Source organism: Apostichopus japonicus, chromosome 7 (assembly GCF_037975245.1).
Source record: "Apostichopus japonicus isolate 1M-3 chromosome 7, ASM3797524v1, whole genome shotgun sequence".
Lineage (NCBI taxonomy): Eukaryota > Metazoa > Echinodermata > Holothuroidea > Aspidochirotida > Stichopodidae > Apostichopus > Apostichopus japonicus.
In genome coordinates this window covers 21,034,876-21,052,375 of record NC_092567.1, presented here as the reverse complement: position 1 = coordinate 21,052,375, position 17,500 = coordinate 21,034,876, and the positions used below count along the sequence as shown (strand labels likewise).

The 17,500-nt window shown below is 34.4% G+C and overlaps 1 protein-coding gene across 1 annotated transcript in view; it reads left to right on the top strand.

Annotated features, from left to right (window-relative positions):
• Positions 1-932: 932 nt before the first annotated feature.
• LOC139969703 (uncharacterized) overlaps positions 933-17,500 on the top strand; it is a 56,642-nt gene continuing 40,074 nt past the window's right edge. The window contains exon 1 of the mRNA XM_071974856.1: positions 933-1,411. The gene's annotated coding sequence lies outside the window, so the exon portion shown is untranslated. The remainder of the gene's footprint in view (positions 1,412-17,500) is intronic.

Here is a 17,500-nt window from a genome sequence, read left to right as displayed (position 1 = left end):
AACGGTCTGTGGACTTAACGCTGTATTTACATGTATTAAACTAATTCAATTGGAAAGAAGAACCACATTTTACCCTCAAAGGGGCTGGCCTTGAGAATGTGAAACGGATTTACAATAATGTTTCCCGTTTCATATGCTTGTTGTTCAGTCCAGCACACTCATACATATTCATAAAAAGTTTGACTGTTTTGTTTATTGGAAAAAAAAGGGGAAAAAAATAGGGGGATTTTATCAGTTATATTTAACCCTATAACACTAAGTTGGAAACCCTGCACCAGATCTCATGAAAGGTAAAAGTTAACAACACTGAAGACAATGAAGCTGATAAATCCACATACCTTGGTGATATTGTCAGCAACTAAAGATGGAGGAATCTAGAAATGAGCAACAGTATCAGAGCTGGTAATATATATAGATCTATATATTATAATAATATTAATATATATATCTATATATATATATATATATCTATATATATATATATATAGATAGATATATATATTAATATGTTTATAATATATAGATCTATATATATTACTATATATATTACTATATATATATATTACTATATATATATATATATATATATATATATATATATATATATATATATATATAAATAACAAACATTTTTTGCGGTTTCTGTCCTATAATTCTATGTTCATCTTCAGGTGACGATTCCATTTGAAAAAAAAACAAAGAAAGAAAAAACGTGTCAAGCTATTTCCATTTGTTTCAGTCAGTTTACAGGCGGTGACACGTCATAATCAAATCTAGCCATTCAGAGGCTTGCTGAAAAGTTCTCCTGCAGTTTCATATTATTGTATATACAGTCGTCTAACAGCTATGATTTGTAACGGGTATTGTAATCGGCAGATATATAGAGTGAAGTATATTAGTCGCACGTATACGTTTGATTCCCCCCGCGATTGGCGTTATTATTAGCTCATTCTCGATGTTAACGGTGAATATTATACACACACACATATATATATACACACATATATATTTAGTACTTATCGTTGAGGTATGAATAAAAACGGAAATAAGATTCGATAGCGAAGCTAATAGTAGCCTACACTTAGATGATTAGACTTTGAAAATAGAAATCATTTAAACTTCCGTTTTGTACCGAGTGGAAAGTGGAATGTGAAGAGCTGTCAAGATAAACCGACCAGTTTTATATTTTTATCAGAAGGTAGACCTTTGATTCTTTAAGGAGGAGATAAAAAGACATTTGAAAGTCCTTATCAAGATTCTTTTTTTTTTCTTCATTTCCTGACGCACGTCTTTTTGATGTAACGCGGTAACGGAACAAATATTGATGATATCCCAGCAGTGTCCTTCTCTTGTGACGACGAAATATTTCAGAACAGGAAGAAAGAAATATCACTTTTCCTTTTTATTGAAGGTAGGTTGTTAACTTTACTTAAAGCAACATTTTGAATATCGAAATCTACCTAAAAGAAATCTTTTGATTTGTCGTAATTTTATCAATTTCTAAGCAAGTTTTCAAATGTCTATTCATTTGAAGCAAAAAAATAAAAATCTCAGTTGTAGTTGTGAACGGAAAGTATTTGTTTATGTTTCTGGTGAAACTGAAAACAAGATTCCGACAATTAGACTGAAATTGTTGTTTAAAACAAACTTATGGACAGTTATAAATTTAAATGACAGATACATGATATAAAAGGGATAAATGCAGACACTCTAATACTTACTTCCTTGAAAGAGAAAAACATAATTCTACACTGATAGTTAAAACCTCAATTCAATATCTTGTTTCTAACTGTGGATAAGGTTGTTTGAATGTAAATTATGTTGATACTGGACCACAGTATAGGTGGTCTGCATTCTCATCTCTGCAGAAGGCAGAAAGCCCAAACGCTTTTACTGTCCTATTATAACTGCCATTAAGATATAGTTGTTGATTTATCCGTAAAAACGTAATACATTGAGAAATGTTTGTGTACAGTTGTCGTTTATAATGCCTTATTTAGAATTTCATAAACATCCAACATGTTTTTTAAAATAGTTTTTTTATTGTCCTCTGTGGATAAATGATTTGAACGTTAATAAAGAAAAACAAAGCCACTTTCCGTTTTTTTTTGATAATAGAAAACTACAGACTAACTCTTTTGTTGCCAGTTGCATTAATATTTTTTCACCAAATTTGGAAAAAAAAAAATTCTCAACATTATAGAGAGTTTTGTTTAAGTGGTTTTAAGGCAGTGGACTTGTGATCTAAGGTTGCAGGTTCGAGTCCTTGCCAGATCGTTACGCTGTGTCATTGGACAAGGCAAGGCACTTTATCTCCGTTGCCTCTCTCCTCCTAGGTGTATAAATGGGGACCTGTGAGACAAATTGACAGTTGGGTGTAGCTGCCATGTATAGAGGGATTTGTCTCTATGTTTGACAGGTTATCGTTGACCAGGGTAATATTGTGATGCGCCTTGAGCACCGTTAACGGTGGATATGTCTGCGCTTTATACTTCCTCAATATTATACTAAAATTATCATCAAGATGTGGGTTTGACCAATTGTTGCATTTTGGGTTAAAAGATTACCTTTTTGTTTCACTTTCTAGCAACATAAAGTGTAGAGTCCAAGCTCTTTCGAGTACCCTTAAAATTACTGTTAGAGTTGAACAAACTAGCTTTTTTACCACATTAAAAAAAACTTTCTCTTTCATAACTGAACCTTTTCGTATAGACACAAAGAAAACAATAAAGAAGGCATAACTATTGTCTGGTATCTAAATTTTAATTAAACCAAATACAATTACATTGTTATGAACGAAACTATGCATGCAGTTTTGAGCCTTCGTTTTTTTTTTCAAATGGCTATTGAAACTGAATTAAACTCACTGCTTTACCATATGTATTGTTTTTAAATACCATTATCGCAATCCATTATTTATTCCAAATTAGAGTATACTTTTTATAAAAATCATTTTTATTCAAAGTAGTCTTATAAGAATATGTAACAAGGGACCCAGAAAAAACAATGTGGCAAGGACGGAATGCTAACAACAATGGAATGATAAAGAATACACTTTCATCTTAAGGATATGACCTTGTTACGTAATCGTGAATACTGAGGTGACTTGGGTATCTTTGTATTAATTACGTAATGTGTGTGAGATTTCTTTCTGCGTTCAAAAAATTTAATTGGTCACTCGAATTTTGTATCCACGTGCAAAATTTTCAAAATATATTTGTTGCACCAACGGATAATTGATCAATAATAAAGTACAGGTTTTTTCAAAGTTATCATTAATGTTTGTATAACTTCGAGTTTTGCATGATGTCAATGGGGAAGAATATAGTATTAACATTTAAAATAAAGTGGTTAATATGTGTTACATTTATAATGGCATTGCAAAGCTCTTAAACACTCGATTGTGTCCTCGAAACTGACGATGGTCTACATGCAGCAGTCGGGTTGAGGCTTAAACTCGTCTGCACTCGTCTGCTTATAAAACCCCGATTTTGGTTTAATACAACAGTATACTGATACATACATTTGAGTACAATGTATGGTCATATAACGACGATAAAGACGATATAGAAAAGAATAATGACGAAACAGACAGGACTAACGAGAGCAGCAACAAGGATGACGACAACAATTACAACGCAAATGACGACAGGCACGATGATAATGACGAGAACTAGCACGATAATGACAACAACGACAAGGATAGTGACGACAACGCCAACTATGACGACGACAAAGACAGGGATAATGACGACAGAGACACGGCTAACGACAGCAATGAACAATGAAGACAACCACAAGGATAACGACAACCACGACCACAACACTGATGACGACAACCGCAAGGGTGATGACGACAGTCATCACGCGGACAACGACGAGGATAATGACGACAACCACAAGGGTAATGACGACAACCGCAAATGTAATGACGACAAAAAATATAACGATGACCGCTACAAGGATAATGACGACAACCGCAAGGGTAACGACGACAATGACAAAGATTGTAACGACAACGTCATAAATGACGACGACAAAGACAGGGATAATGACGACAGAGACACGACTAACGACAACAATGGTAACGACGACCACGACAACAATTAACAATGACGACGACAAAGATAACGACGATTATGACGAGGATTATGACGACAACCACAAGGATAATGAAGACAACGACAAAAATAAAGATGACCACTACAAGGATAATGACGACCACCATAGAGATAATGACGACCACAAAAGACGCAGACATCGACAAGGATAATGACGACACCCGCAAGGATAATGACAACAATGACACAGATAACGACGATAGAGACAGGAATAACGCCAATGACAATGTAAATGATGACGTCATTAACCGTTGTCTCCAGAAATTGACCGATCTTCCTCACTCTTCACTATATACTCTTCCTCATCCTTTGTCCGTCTTTCGTTGGATTTGATCTCCTACGCCTCAAATATGGGCCACATATGCCATTAATATGGGCCATTAATATGGGTTATTAATAATGGGCCATTAATATGGGCCATTAATATGGGCCATTAATATGGGCCATTAATATGGGCTATTAATATGGGCCATTAATATGGGCAATAAAAATGCCATTTATTCAGTTCTAAGAAACGGAAAGCAGTTTAAGTTTATTTAAGCAATGTAAATTAAATGATTTTCCCTTGTTTTGTTTTACTTTCCTGTTTACAGTCTCAAATATTCTATCTAAGTCGTGAAATGTTATCAACATTGAGGATTCTTACCGTATCCCATCCTGTACGTGTGCATGTACTATAGTTTAAAGTGTAAATTAGTTCCAAGTCACTTGCTCTACATAAACGTTGGTCAAATTGTAGTTTTGTAAATAAAAAAAACCCTCTAGATAGAATCTCAGTAATTTACCATCGGATTATGGGACACCCGAACCCTTCTCATACCTCTACCTCTACCTACACCAAATACCAGCTATACCCCTGGTTTCATTTCGCATCCGTATGCTTCATGTTACGATCTTCCCTCCTTCGATATCCTTCAAACCCTTTCACCCCCTGAAACGCTAAATATGTTACTATGTGCCAATCGTAATATACGGATCAACAACAGTACTATCTCCAAACAAACAAATAAATTGCAATATCTTTGTCGAATTAGTTTACTTTCATCGAATACAACTCAATATAACCTTCACTACATTTGGAAATTGGAAACCTTTTTCGTTTTCTTCCAAGTTTTATTCTGTATTTCTCTAAATAAGCTAATGGACTCAAAAGAATATGATACTATAAAACGAGTTAAGTGATCAGAAATGAACGTGATACTTTTAAAGTTAACTCTTCCATTTTCGGCAATTTTGTTTTGAAATCTTCAATGTATCTCTGCATGTCAACATTAGCAATGGCTCAGTTGAATTCTTTGTGCAATTTGATGGCAAACTATGAACATCAAATATATACACATATCGTTTATATATATATATATATATATATATATATATATATATATATATATATATATATATATATATATATATATATATATAAACGATATGTGTGTGTGTGTGTATATATATATATATGTAGATAGATAGATATTAAAATATGTACCAATCTGTCATAACACAACATTTAACTAAAAATAAACGATAATACTCCGCTATAATTACGGTACAGCGGAAAACATTAATATACAAACATATGGAGCTTCTTTAAAACTGCTGAAAGGTGATTAAACGGTCAATCCGTTTTAATTAAAAGAAGTGTTCATTTACTAACGTTGAATAAAAGGCAAAACCTTAGGCATGATGGAGGCATTTGGGATTCGTGTAAAAACACATCGGGAGTCCCAAGAAATAATTCTTTTAAGTGAACTTTGAAAAGTATCGGTTATGTCTAAACTTAGCTGTCGTCATATGCCAACGTCTGTGTCAACACAAGAGTGTGGTATCGTGTTCTTGTGACGAAAGCAAGCAGAGGGAATACTTTGGAGTAAAAAACTTCAAATTCACGTCGAAGCCAAGTCGTAACATATCCTAAAGACAGATAAAGTTAGCAGTATCCTGCCATACCTTCGACAGTCATATTAGTATTGTCAAAATGATGTTGTTTTGATTAACAAAAAATGGTACGTTCTTTCTCAAGAAAAGGACCGCGGCAACGTTTAAATCTGTGTATTGAATTATTATTATTAATACTTTTTTTCGAGTGGCTTTGAAAGAAAACCAGCACGTGCAACCAAAGACGTGAGCGTGCTGTATTAGTGGAACTAACCCCTAACACAACAGAGGTGTGGTGAATCAAGGCTAGGCTATATTTAGCATTAACTGATCGGTCATGACTCGACAAATTTGGATTTTCTTGTGGGATATGTGTTTTTTAAATTTTTTATTCGTTTTTTATTTATTATTTTTGGGGGGGGGGGAAGGGTGGACTCTCTCACTCTCTCCATTTTCTGCTGTGTAAATTTCATATCTATATGTTATTTTCATTTTGAAATTATTTTGATATTAATATTGATATGTTTTCGTCCTATTGAGTGTGTGTATAATTTGTTTTGCATCCAGACTGGGGACTTGAACAAAGGAATTCCAAGTCCGTTAGATGCCATTTGAAAAGAATCACCAAGTCCTGAGAAGAATTCTATTGTTGTGTTTATTGTTAGGGTTAGTAGGGTATACGTATATTAGAACAATGGATTATGCGTTTGTTTTATTATATCTTTGTCCTATTTTTATCTGAACATATCCGTACACAACTATCTTTTCCATCAAACCAAATTCGCATTGTTTTTCTTTATAAATGCGTTCTCGCGTTGATTAGCATTTTCTTATTATTTTGATTATGCAAGGGCTGGACGGTAATGAGGCAGGGAGGAGTGAGGGGTGGAGTCGCAGGGGATACAAAATTGATATGTCATAGTCCAAAAGAAATAATATTAAATAATATTAAAAAGGACTGCTAGAAATGTTTCTAGATATAGCTAGTCTAGTTTGTAAGATATTCAGCCTATATAGGATATGCTAAATCTCTGGAATGATCCTTTCACGATAAAGTGATGATGACTTTGGCTCCCCAGGGAGGGGGAGAGGCGGCACGGGACATTAGGGGATGTGCCATGCCCCCTCCATCCCCCCACTGGCTATATCGCGTACATATAATGTCGTCTAAACACTCTTCTCATGATATTAAATGCAAACATGGACAAGTCGGCTTTTCATATATTCTGTTTCTTGTGTTCCTTTGAAAAAGAATGTAGTTGTTTTTGTTTGTTTCTTAGCCTTGGGTTTAGTGTATACTTGATCACATGTCACGATTAGACTACAAATCATCCGTTAGCTATGATATGTACCACTTATCGGATTCATTTACTCCTGAATCTGTGTTGCTGGCTATCTTTCAAAGCGTTATATTGTGTGTACATATAGGCGAGTGTAACCCAAACCCACCATTACAGGGACAATTAAAGGAAATTTATTTAAATGACTATGTAAATATGATGCTTTCTAGTCTCAAGGGGAGGTTAATCGTCCGTCAATGACAGAAAATAAAGAGAGAATAGATATTCCCTCCCTCTCTTTTATAAAAAAATTGTAAATTCCACTTTTCAGGAAATCAGTGAGTATCGATCAAATCTAGATAGAATAATACAAACATAATAGTAGAGGCCTAATCCCCTCTTATATAGATAGCTCTGAATGAAGAAAAATTATGACCAAGAATAAAGTCGGGAAGTGTAAATATAGAAAGAAACTTTTTTTAACCCGCTAATATACTTGATATGTGCATCAACGTCAATGCATAAATGGACTTTCGAACTTATTTATATTTTGTTTTTTAAATTTCATACCTTCATCCCTTCATTTTTATCATTGTGTTCATATTTATGTGAATTAAAATACAGGAAGCAAATATTGATGACGTTTGCACATGTTATTTGTGTCTTACAACTACCCCTTTCAAAGATAAAGTTTAACTGTAGGAAAGGAATAAAAAAAATAAAAGTTGATGGCTTGCTATTTGGCGAATTATTGGATGACTGGTGATCTGGTCGTAATAATGTTTTATCTTTAAATTAAAATATCTGATTTTCGAAGTATTATGTTCTGAAGTATGTTTCCATCTTCTTAGATGGGTAACTGTTTCCTCAAAATGTTTCCTCTTCTGTCATGTTAAAGTGTTTTATATACGAATATATATAAACACACATTTTGAGAGCTTCATAAATTATTGGGATAAAAAAATATGCACGTTGTATTTTATTCAAAGAATTTCATTGTCCGTACCCTTCGTTCGGAGGACGCCTCTCATTATGATTTTTTATCAGAACTTTTGTTTTACTCCTTTCTTTTGCCCCACGAATTGCGTTAACTCTTTCTAACGAGGTCATGACAAACGTACTTAGACCGAATTTTAATGTAGTTTGTATATATATATATATATATATATATATATATATATATATATATATATATATATATATATATATATATATATATATATATACATATATATATATATATATACATATATATATATATACATATATATATATATATATATATATATATATATACATATATATATATATATATATATATATATATATATATATACATATATATATATACATATATATATATATATATATATATATATATATAGACAATGTGCGTTACTCATCACCGTTAGTGATAGGAGGACCACAGTTATGACGTCATGTCAGATTTGATTAACTCTCGCGTGTATCGTCTCTGGTAGGTCTTTAATTAAGTCACTGATTATAAAGCAAGACGAATACACGTGTCACGATATAAACAATGGTTGTACTTGAAATTATTCTCTTAAAAAGAAGACTGCATAATGACAGTTGTTATGATTTTACCTTGAAACAGAGCCCCCACCGCCCCTCCTCATGTAGGCTACATTTCGGGAAATTATTGCATTTTTTGGTAGTTTTAAGCAGCTGGTCTGACGAGTGGGCTGGGGGTGGGGCGGTGCCAAGCGGCTAAATTAATAAATGCCCTGCAGGGAAATAAATAAAATCTACAGTGCGTTAAAGCAGATCGGAACATGTCCTTGGGAACTGACTTGAGATTCATTCATAAAATCACGTAGTATACGCCCACTGTATTGTGGGATGAAAACACAAATTGGAAAATTAAGTCCCTACGTTTTGTTCTGTATTTTCTCATTATATGATACCGTACGTTTGTATACCGGTTGTAGTACATGGAATTTGTTTCATTTTCAAATTATTATCGTTATTCGTGTTCTGTTTGATTACGAGTACTATTACGATTACAATAACGTATACAGATTAAGCTTATATGCTTATATGTTTATGCGTATGCTTATGCTCTGCTTATGCTAATGATTATGCTTATGCTATATCTTATGCTTATGATTATTACGAGTATGATTATGAATATATTCATATTCATATGATTATGCTTATGCTTATGCTTTTGATTATGCTTATGCTTATACTTATACATAGGCTTATGCTTATGATTATGATTAACAAAATTATTGGGATTTTTTCTACAAATCAGAATGGTAGGATCCTTCGTCGCTCTGGGAAAACCTATAATTTCAAGATTCGTTTGGCCAGTATTAATTTCTCAAATTATATGACCATGGACAGACGTTGTAGAGAAAATGACCTCATTGAAAATATTGCTAGTCTTGTGCATGATCTGATATATTTTCAATTAGCAGAAACTAGGGCCCAGCTGTGTGAAGCTCGGAATGAATTATTACTCTATTACGACCACAAAATTACAATGAACAATCGATCGTTATAATAACCCGTTGGATTGAGCACGGTGACCAAAATACCAGTTACCTTTATTTTTCTAAATTTAGAGAAACGAAATAAAACTAATAATATTATTTTAAAGAAGGTACCGATGGAGTTGTATGCATAGATTGTAAATAGTACCTAATAATGAAAGAATTTAATTGTTTTTTTATTTTTTATGAAAAGTTGTATACAGGTGTACAATATTTCCAGAATGACATTTTTCACAGATCTGCCCCGTACAGGTTTATGTAGGGAAGATTCCATCAGCTATGAGGGTATTCTTATAACCTTTAAGAATACATCAACTCATTGATGACTTTAAACAACGATAATGCACCTGGCAGCGATTGTCTTTCAGCTAATTTCTACAACAACAACAAAATTGGCACTTAATCGGCAGTCTATAGTTGTGGACGCACTGAACTTAACTTAGATATATCATCGTGTCTTCACCAAAGAGTCCAGAGGCGTCATCCCTCTCATTCTCAAACCAGAAAGAAAAATAGCACTCTGTTAAAACAATAGCGTCCAAATTACCCTATTAAAAACGGATTATAAGATTAGCGCAAAAACCATCGCTGCTATGTTAAAGGGAGTTACCCCTGATCTGATTGGTACAAATCAAACAGGTTTTCTTCAAGACAAATTTTTTCTTGGGGGGGGGGGGCGGGGGAATGTAAATTATGTTCTATATTTAATAGACCACTCAATTTCCAATAATATTCCAGGTTTTATGTTATTATAGTTGACTTTGACAAAAGCCTTTGATAAATTATTATAGTGGAATTTCATTCGTAGAACGCTCGCAAGCTTTAACTTTGGTACGAGCTTGATAAGTTTGGATGGATACATTATACGGGAACAGTATGGCTTATGTTTGTAACAATGGTTATTCAACGGGTTTTGTTTGTTTCTCTTGTTTAGAGTGGCGTGCGACAATGTTACTCACTGAGTTCCTATCTGTTTATACTCTGCACTGAATTCCTAACTCTGTACACAAATAACAGTAAGAATGTTAAAGGTATCGTCATCTGGGGGCGGGGCGGGGGCGGGCGGGGGTCGGGGGCGGGGGGGGGGGGGCGGGCGTTGGGTTAAGGAAACCAGATTTATTCAATATGTTGCAGATGACACTACATTTATCTGCCACGGTACTAAGACTTCATTAGACGAAGCAATAGAATTTTAAATGTTTTTTTTTTTTTCAAACTTACTTCAGATCTTACAGTTAATCTAGAGAAATTAAATCTTGTTTCCACTTGGCCATTATATTCAGCGTAAGCCTGTTTTTAATGCAGGATATTGCTATCAATTTATCACTCGGTCCAGTGACGATGATAAAGTATTACTTTACTAATGATTGAGATGATCTTTTCCGCACTAAACTGTGCCGAAACTATCACGCCTACACATAATGCACATTCACATTCAGGTAATATTCAGTTAATGAGATGGTGAATTCTGTATATATCGATCAAAGACAATTGTGTATATCATGCTCAGAAAATTGTAATGAACTTAAATGTATACACATGCTTGTAAACGCTGTAACATTGTTATTCAAAAATCAACACAGATATGTGGGGGACAAAATATTATAAAATATAGCAAACATCAGCCAATTTCATTCTACTGGTGTGAATGCGTAATATAGGCTTTCTATAACTGTCAATGACGTGTTACGATTGTACAGAGTGTATACCCCTGGTGCTTTTGAATCTGGCAATGTAATACACAGAAATACCACTTGTATAGAGGCAAGCCAAGCCGTATTTATGAAATTGAATGTGTAACCATATAGAAATGAAATCGTAGTGAGTTGGAAAATCATAAAACAGTGAAAAAACTTTCAGCCTCCACCGGGATTCGAATCCGGGCCTCCCGATTATATGCGGACACCCTAACCACTAGGCTATGGACGCTGATTGTATGTCCAGAGGTTCGAAACCGGTAAGGAAGGTCGTAATTCCACTGTAGGCGTTTGTCACCTTTATCAAACAATACTATAGTTCTGTTTTGGTGACATATTTGCCTTACTATATATATATACGTATATATCCACCGATGTGAGAAGTATTGTCCGTCTGTGGACATTCCCAAATCGTCGGTAAAACCATAGTAGCTTCTTTGAAATGATTGAACGGAGGAAACGTCAGGCTAGGTATCATGTGACGTTCAGTTATCAAATTAATGACGATATTTCATTGTATCTTGAATGAATTGAGCCAACCGTGACGTCATACGTGAGTAGATTCGCATGGTTTAATAGACACACGTATAATGCGAATGGGTTAGTCAATGGCGTCATGTCCGGAACGATTTGCCTAATTATTCGAGAATATAATATGAGTGAATGACCACCACACTATTAATTGTTGACAGCAGCTGGCTTGTTCATCACGTTCTTGTACAATGGCAAATCATTATTTTCTACGTTTTATTATTATTTTTTTAACATTATTAAATTTGTCAAAGTTGGCTCGTTATGCGTGGTTATTTTTTAGATTTTTTTATGCATAGCATGAGCAGAGAAACCCTGATATGCTATAATTAGTTACCTTTTAAGATAGTAATTTACAACTAACTGAACACAGGAAAACTATATATATATTTATATATTTATATATATATATATATATATATATATATATATTTTATATATATATATAAATATTCTCTGAATGGCTTTAAGGTATATGCTTCAACATTCTACAGCTGTAATAAAACGAGAAAAAAACATCAATACATTCAAATTTCTATCAAAATTTGAGCTGAATTGTCGAAAAAAAAGTTTACAAACGTTTGTTAAATTCTTCTTCTCCTAGAATGTTTGGCATAACCGAAAAAAGAAAGAAGAGTGTCCGGAGGGGAAGTGAACTGGCTCATATAATTCATTACAAACTCTATATGTTCATGACATAATCGATTTTCTGTAATTTCCATAAGACAAAATCATTACAGTTCTCCATAAAACTTCGACTATCGACTGTTTTAGCTTTGGTTTTCGTGCATATATATATATATATATATATATATATATATATATATATATATATATATATATATATATATTTATTTATTTATTCCCATTCGAAATTCATGAATTCGCCGTCATGGCATGGTTGGGGATAATTTCAATTTCAATAAGTAACATGAAGGTATTCCGGTATAGGCTATATCAAATGCTTTAGCATATTGCAAGTGCCTACCCAAGTGACCAACGCATGGAAAGAATTTTTTGTTTTAAAGTCGTACTTGTTAATGTCACGAAATTCTATACCTTTTATTTTCTGCTCGAACAGCTGAAGTATTTAGTATTTCGAAAGTTTCATCTTACCGTACTCGATTTACGTTGAAAGAAAATGTACATGACGAGGTTCTTATCATCACTGCAGTATACATATCATGTTTACTTCGCCTTTTGTTCAAAACAAGGCATTTGTGTTTAAATTTAAATGTCTTCTTATTTCAAATTCTACTCTGTCTTCTCGATACGATCAGAATTTTGTTTTTCATTCGCCACTGCTGTTCTGCCCTTTTATTTTGACGTTGTCAAAACGCGTTCCTCCAAAGGTCATGGATGCTTTCCAATTTCACAACACCGTATGTATTGGTTTTGCATCACCAGATTCATACGTTTTGCATCACAAAAAGTCCAGAATGCACCACGACACCAGCACCAAACATACTCCAGTCCATACTGGTATACGTTATCTAGTACCGGTTAAGCTTTGTAACCGTATTCGTACTCAATTCTTTTGTACTCGTAATCTTAGTCAGCAAACATAACACACATGTAACATGTGTGGCTTTTTAATCGTACCCGGAATCTAGTACCGGTATCATGTACTCTCTCCCCCAAAATGCACAATTTCACTTCAACAATTGCATTTTTTATTTTACTGGAGGACGACCCCCAGACCCTCCCTTCAACGACCGCAAGTCCTCCTCCTGTTTCAAATCCTGGATCCGCCCCTCACCATCTCCTTGAAAAGTACAAACGAAAACAATATAACCCTAAAAATTACGGTACATACGAGAGCAGAAAACTATTTGAAATCATGCATACATTGATATCAGACGATATGTACTATATATTCCTGTGGAATTTATCGATATTTAAACGGAGAGAGGCCGATAACTCCACTCATATACCCCTCCCCCCGCCCCCCCCCCCTCTGTTCGCCCAGCCATCCACTAACCCCTCTTTCCATAGACATCAGAATTCCCTTCCCTGATATACCGTAAATTTCTCTCATTAATGTTAATAGTCAAGTACGTATGGCTAAGTAGTATGAAAGAAAGTGCACTGAAAGGCGGGAGGAGGCAATGGGGGTGCCGGGGGGGGGGGGGTGGTCGTACCTTAAATGGGAAATGTGCTGCTCCGAGGACTAAAGGAGAAGCAACAGTGAGGCAGTAAATATACAATTTGAATTGTACCTACATTTTTTCTCAGGACTTTCTCGTGACCGTATAACTATCTATGCGTCAGATTGTAAACCATACAGACGTAATTACATAGATGCTATATATGATGATAACTGTGAATCTATAACTGCTATAGATGGATTGACGTCACATGACGTAACTTCCATCCATCTCTTGTTTTAAGCTTTTTTAATACTTACAAAAGAAGGTGTTGGAAAGTTACGTCCACTTTTATGTTCTTTGATAAAAAGCGACCGAATTTAGATAAATTCCATCATTAAACACAACCAGCCGAGACAAATTGGTAATTAGCAGCCAGAGTAACCAATTAATAACAAGGGGATACAAAACTCGAGCGGCTCATTCTTCATCTGATGGTTTGTTATTAGCGTGTGTATGAAGTGCTGTCATCATTATTGGTTTAGTTCATTGGTTTAGTTCCCAGGGGAAATGTTTTCCCTTTTCTGTATATTTATGTATTTATGATGTATAGTGTAGTCCCGTCTTCACATGATAATCATAATATCCGTAGACTGAATTCTTTGGGGGTACAAAACATCGATTTGCACTTTATATGTGCACGAACCAACGAAAATGATCACGTGGGTATACAACTCCGGATGTACAAGGAACGCGGCAAGAAAGAGGATCGTTTTGGTGAAGAAAGGTTGTTTTCGGACTCCCGCTTGTTTCATTTTTTCTCTATTTGTTTATAAGATAGTGATTCCTCTTTCATAGATTAAATTCTTGGGTACAAACTATCTATATATCTATGTACAAACCACTTGGGCACTGTTTCGATGTCAAAATAACCGACTGAGAGAGAGGATCAGTTGGTTGAACAAAAAAAGTTAATATATCGAATCCCTGTAAGTTCTATTTTTTTGGTGGAGTTTTGGTTTAAATCATTTTGTTTTTGTAATAAGGTAACGGCTTTAATCGAATTGATACCAGATTCAGTGATACAATCAGTAATACAATTCAATTTCGATAATATTATTTAAATATAAATTACAGAAATTAAAAACAACTGCAGTAATGTGTAAACTAAATGATCCCGATAATTTTAGACAAATATCAACTTTGATACTCAAGGTCATGGATCCAGTCGGTGTGGGGGTGTACACATCGCCCCCTCCTCCGTTTTCAACCTCCGCAAAAAATATTTTAAAAAAACATAATAAGCGTTATGTGAATTCCTTATGTTAGACCCAATTTTCAGTCAAAATTATGCCTCAGAATGTACCATTTAACGTCTAAAGAATTCATTTCCTTCCCTGGGGGTGGGGGATTACCACCAGTCTCCCTTCCCCGCCACTTATAGAGACATCATCATGGCCACAACTCCCTTATATACATACCATAATGTTCAAGATACCAATAACTGTCACGAAATGAATTTAATTTTGCAACTTTTATTAATAAAACTTCACATCTGCATTAAAATTAGTACAGGGTCAAATAAAATTCCTTACGATTGATCAAAACTTGATGATACACTATAATGCGTGTAGGTGGGCGTATTAATACTCTAGCACGTACGGGTCATCTACGATTGAAAGCAATCTGGTTGCCTAACGTGATAACCGTTAAGCCTACACATTCTACAACGAACCTTTCTTAAGTTATCGCACTTATTGCTCTCAAGGCCACGTGCTAACATACTTGACACTATATTGGCCCGTGTAACACAATCTGACAGCACTTAAGATTTCTGTCGGTTCGACAAGCAGAGAGATTGAGAGAGAATAAAAACTCCAATTTTGCCCACCGAGGATGATTTTGAAATGCATTTGGACAGTTATTTCGTAAGGTCAGTGGTCAGTGTTTACTATATATATATATAATCGTATCATCCAAGTAATTAAACCTCGTTGTAGAGAGCAATATATGAATGAGAGACTAGACGTTTCTGTATCTGTTCGTTTATTTATTTCTCTCTCTCTCTATCTCCACCCGCCTCTCCATCCCTCTCTTTATCTATCCTTGTCCTCTTTTATAAAGTACTGTGAAGACAAGGCTTCGATATATTTGTGTCATGTCAACATGATTCTTTACTAGGGCTTTTTCTTTATAAGGTTACGAAGATATGTGCCATGTCAACATATTTTTTTCATCACCGATTGTTTTATTTATTTAAAAAGCACTTACGCATTTATTACGTCTGATTTAAGACATTTTCTTACTTGTCAGTTTAGTTTAATCAACATCGCACGAAAGCTGTCAGTTTTTTTTTATATATATATTTTTTTAAATATTTTTGATTTTCATATAATATTTCAGTAGAACATTTTTCGTAGATTTGATTTAAATTAAAAACAATATTGCCACCACACAGACAAATGTGAAATGTAAAAATTTGGGTTTTGACACAACCGGAAATGCAGACTTATGGTAGATAATCAATATCAGTATGACGATACTGTTGAGAAAAAAGTTACGCCCGCTTCAACAATTAAAATGAACCATATATAAGGAAGAAACTATGTAAAATGTCAGTGTTGAATTGCATTGTATTGTATCGTATCGTATTCGTTTGTATTGTATTGTAAGGTATATTATGGTATTGTAATGTATTATATTGCATTGCATTGCATGGTATTGTATTGCATTGTATTGTATGACATTGCATTGCATTGTATTGCATTATGTTGTACTGTATTGTATCGTATCGCATCGTATAGTATCGCATTGCATTGTATTACATTGCATTGTATCGCATAGCATATCATAGCATGCCATTGCATTACATTGCTTTGCTTTGGTATTGTTTTGTATTATATTGCATTGCATGGTATTGCATTGCATTGCAATGCAATGCATTATATTGTACTGTACTGCATTGTATCGCATCGTATTGTGTAGTATCGCATTGCATTGTATTACATTGCATTGTTTCGCATAGCATACCATAGCATTACATTGCTTTGCGTAATGACAATAAAAAAGGGGTTAATTATTCCTTAGCACATATTTTATTGGTCCGGGGCCCCGGTGTTTCTACCCAAACTCCCAACCCCCACCTACGTCACGCCTGCGTTAGCCCATATGATGACCTATTCTAAACAAAGCTTTACATATGTAGGTCAACTGGCGTCATGAATTTAGGAGGGGAACAGACTCGAAGTTGAAAAGAATATTTGTATCTTTTTCACATGATGATTATATACGATATGCCTAATATAAAATACCATAGAAAAGACCCAATGCAATAACTAGATCAGATTCAAAGATGATTGAAAATGGACACGGACGACGCTAACAATGCGTCAA